We start from the raw sequence: 5,043 nt of genomic DNA on the forward strand, positions 1-5,043 counted from the left end.
TGATTAATGATGGAGTGGCAACAGGTCTCTGAATAGTAATAGAAATCCAAACAGCTTGCAGGAAATATCTTTCTGGTCGGTACACTCACTAGAAACGGAATCCTACGTAGCCTGGAAATACGTGAAAAAAGAGGCATTTGTTTAGTAGAAAATATTAAAGGAGAAGTATACGTTCCCGTATTTTGGAACAGAAGAAGTAATAATTCAGTGTGGAACAATAACAAACAGAGTAATTTAAACAGAAGCAGTACATGTTGAACTGTTTCAATGGAAGAAATAGGATGTCAGGAAACTTAAAAGACCTTTTGTGTGCTCCCACATGTTGTGAAATAATCTTGTTGTCTACTCACGCCTGATGTCATTTGTTGTTTCTCATTCAAGGACACAACACTTACAATGAATAAACTTTGTGTCAATGCAACGGTAGTAAGTTTTTTTTTTATAATGTTCACTCTGCAGCCACACAGGTCGCCTCGGACTCTGGTGTATAAGACCAATTCAAGTAACACCTGTTTCATTTTACATTTTTCTCTAATATATATATTTTATTTCTGTGTTAGCCTGTTTGCACCTGTTTTTCTTTGGGGTAGGCATCATTTCTTTCGGAACTAGACCATTAATTTCAGTAAAATATAGCATGAGCTTAAGTGTTTAGCCTCTAGCGAATAATCTTTGAATTTTGCTATGTGCAAGGCAAGGTACGTACGCATATCAGCTACAAAACTTCATTACATGTTCAGAGTGTCTGGCAATCTCAAGAATGTCACTAGTTGTTAAAGCTGTATCGTAAACATCCTGGGGCTGAGCGTAACTTTCATATTTCCTTGGAGAAATTATGACTCATGCTATGTGTTATGTATACTATGAATTTTGTTTATTCAATTTAGCTTCATGGAACGGTTTCGTCTGTTTTAATTCGTGCCTCATTTAGGTCAAGTCACAGTATTTATGTTTCCATTCTATTTGCAAACTCGCTGAAGCAATAATGATTCCTGATCTCCCTTATAATGGATATATATATATATATATATATATATATATATATATATATATATATATATTACTAACTCAGTCCACTTTCTTTATAGATCAGCAGCACGATATACTTAATTTCGCTTTGAATCTTCACTTATTCCCAGAAGTATCTTCATATTCATGTGTATTTATATTGAGTAACGTTGTATCACTGTGATTACGGCAATATGAATTTATCAGTTTTCTGAAAGAATTTGTTAATTCGCACTTACTACTTGTAATTATTAGAAAACTTATCTTCTGCTCTTCAGAGACCTGTGTTAAAACTCTTAGCATTTACTGGCATCAGTTACTTATATTCCGTAATTTAATTTCAATTCACTTAACAAAGGATTTAAATAGTGCTTAATGAAATTGTCGGTCACATTAGGTTTCTGCCTGTGGTGAAACTTATTTGCTTAGTTGTTATTTACTGTTCCAAATCGAACTGCTACGTAATAATCATCATTGAAATGGAATTGTTTCGTGATAATTGTGCTGTCTTGTGAACTCTCATTTTGAGTATTGGGCTCTACTGTAATGGGTTCCAGAAATTTATCACAACTGATCACAGATTTCCGTTTTTTGTTAATGCTTAGAGGATACAGCTTAAGTCAAATATTTTCATAGATTTTGTTGCTGTAATGTTTATGTTATGGAAACTACAATACTCAACAGAGATATGTGTTGCACTGTTAGTGTTTTTTACTGTGAATTCCTGTTTTTATGCAAAAGTGTTTTTGATTTAATATTGGGCAGGTAATATTTAAAATTCATCCATTTTTTACAAGTCAAAGATGCGACTTTCACTCCTATTACAAAACAAGAAGTGAAAACTTATTTGGAACTTCTTACATAAGCTGCTATGTATAGATCTGATGGCTAATCTGTTGAAGAGCTATGGGATAAAATGAATGGTCATCCAGTTTTTCGTGCAACGATGTAACGATGTCACTTTTGTACAGTCAGTAGAGTTCTCAGATTTGACAACAAATAAGATCGACCATCTAGATGAGATCAAGTAATGTTGTTTTTAGGCATACTGGAAGTATTGAGAAAACTGGAAAAATATTACCAACGATAATTTCTTTACGTACTATACCTGGCCAAAGAGCTTTTCAAGAAAAATGTAGCGTTAGTAGGAACTCTCAGAAAGAACAAAGCTAAGATTCCGAAGTAACTGCTGCAGCCAAAGGATAGCAAACCAGTACTTTCAACCATCTGTGGGTTCTTGTACTGCACGTACACATCAATCCTAAATACAGTCAAAATAAATTGTACAGAAGACCGTCATTTCTAAGAAAAATTGAATATGAGCTTATAAAACCAGCGTGAGAGGAAAAAATGACAAAAGCATTTCTAACAAGATCAAAGTTAGCTTGTAGATTATTACAGGAACGAGCTCAGGAGCAAAAGAACAGAAGATGGGCCGGTACGAAACCCGCGAACAGAAGAAAGACCGAAAGACAAACAAAAGCGTAATAGATGTCAGCCATTCCTCCGCCAAGAGCATGCAAACTTCTACGGCAAGAATTGCGTATGTTAATGCGATAAGCGTAGTTATTGCGTTAAATATAGTTCTTCGTCAATTTTTGTAATACAGTTTAAATTTTGTAGTAATCATTGCCTGTAAAAAATGTTGAAATTAAAGCTGTAATGTGTGGTTTTCTGAAGAACATATTTTGAAATACCATGAAAGAATAATTAATTTTTCAACTAAAATTTAGTAATAAATTTTTTATTTTGTAATAATAATGTTCAGTAAATGTCGATAAGTTCCAATGTCTGTTTTTGTACGTAAAAAAGGCGTCTACAAAACATAATTTGAAGTGTCATCTAAGAATAAAACATTTATTTTAGTGGTGGGTCTAACTGACCCATTCTCAATATGTGTGTTTCTGCTTGAAACACAATAGGAAGGTTAAGACCTTCTATTCCTCATTGAAGTTTATCTGTACTAGAGCAAAATAGTAGAACACCACAGCAAACGACCGGATTTAAGATATATTATATTACCCTTCTTATTTCCTCTAGTTAGTTATTTATAAATGGATTCTAGGTCCACTGAGAATAAATTTGATCGTACGATAGTTCTTTTGTTTTAGTTCCCTATCTGTTCTCAATGCCTTACTGTCCTCATGAAGAACTGGACTAACATAGGTTGTTGTTAGGTGACCTTTTACAAAATCTGAGTCGAAAGCTTTCTGAAAATATTTGAATACCAGATGAAGGGAAATTTAAACTCATTGCTCGTTTATAAAGTTTCTTTCACGACTTGCAGATGTTTTGCCTCGGCTACTGGTGTTCTATTTCACGCCATTAAAATGAAGTATATGTACTGAGTTGCTGATAATTTAGAGAATATTGTAGGTAGATAAGAGGCTGATACACATTTTTTTGTCGGGTCTACTCAGTTGTTGTGGAGGAAAATAAATACAGCGTCTGTCTCCTGTTGTGGGAGACTCTAGGGATATTTCGTAAACTATCTTGTAAGTTACTTTCGTACAGATCTTCATTCAGTTATAAGTAGTTTTCTTCGAACACCATCGTGTCTAGACGATCCATATTTTACCAGATCTCTAAGGGATTTATACAAGGTGACACACCTTTAGGACTCTTATTATTTCAATAGACGTATATGAGTTAATTCGTGCGGCCGGCTAACAGGTTTCTATATGCTTGGCATCACTCAAGGATGGGGTCGATCTAGAGTAAAATGAAATACGTTAGTAAGAACTTCAACAACCAAGATCGCTTACATTCACAATTTTATTTATGTTGATCGGTTTAGGCAAATTTAAGTTTGCCATTATCGGATGTTATGCAAACACACCTCACTAAACCTGCAGCGATTGTACTATATATCGCGTCAAACAGAACACCGTCATTTCAAGAACACGAAAGAAATGATGAGTCGGCATGTCAGTAATAAAGCAAGATTTGCATAAAGTATCATCTATGTTGCACCCACTCCAGCTCATATTCGCACAACAGATGAAATAAGACATCCTACTTACAGTGGAGAATTATCGAGGCATATTTGCATCACATCCGATGTAGCAGTTTAGATTTGCCGAAACAGTTCGTTGTAAATAAAATTGTAAATTAGCGATCTTGGCTGTTGAAGCTTTTGCTTCTTTATTTAATATGTTTCCACAGAGAGCAAGTGTTTCGTCTAAATTCTACTTACTGTTATTAAATTATTCTGTTGTTTGATGCACATATAAAATCTTAATGTGTGAGGAAGACCATATATCCTCCTGCAGAAAGTATCAGAGCAGCCTTATGCTTCATCTGGTTGTACAAAGACTTCTGGGAGGCATTGTGGCAGTGTACGACTTACAGTTTTTGCCTGATGCAGTCTGTGAATGATGGCGAGACTGATCAATTAATTCCCACACAAGACATATCTTCCATTCGATCGGTGTATTTTAGGTTTCAAGCATATCTGCTGAAAATATAGCACGTCGCGAAATAAAAAACGTGAAAGAAAGCAATAAAAGCATCGCATTGCAGTGTGAGGAGCGAATATGTCACAAAAATTAAAGAAGAGAAAGAAATTTTTGACAAATGAAACTTCAATGAGCTTTTAGTTTTCACTATAATAATAGGGTTAAATCGCTTTTCATCGAAGAATTAATGGTTTCAAAATGTTTAATCTCACTCGCCAATATAATAAATGTCTCAACAACACTTCACCTAGGTAGACATGTAGCTGCTGAAGTACCGTACTCATTCTCGGTCATCATTATTCCTTTGACTGTAGCGTTCGTGTCGTACACTATCTACGATGGCTAGCCGTAAATGAACGGTTATAGCTTTGAAAAAATGAAGCTGTGATCGTGAAATTTGGTGACGATGTTAGTCCGCAGTGCGCTTCCTTCACATATGCAACCACTGTCATACGTTTTCCCCTAAAAATGGGAATTGGTGAACCGTTTAGTAAGCTGAGTGTGGATATATAAAAATCCTGGACAACCCAGGGAACGTTTTTGACCTACATAGTTATCCTCTTGTCCGTTACTTAAA

Source organism: Schistocerca cancellata, chromosome 5, assembly GCF_023864275.1.
Source record: "Schistocerca cancellata isolate TAMUIC-IGC-003103 chromosome 5, iqSchCanc2.1, whole genome shotgun sequence".
NCBI classification, from domain to species: Eukaryota; Metazoa; Arthropoda; class Insecta; order Orthoptera; family Acrididae; genus Schistocerca; species Schistocerca cancellata.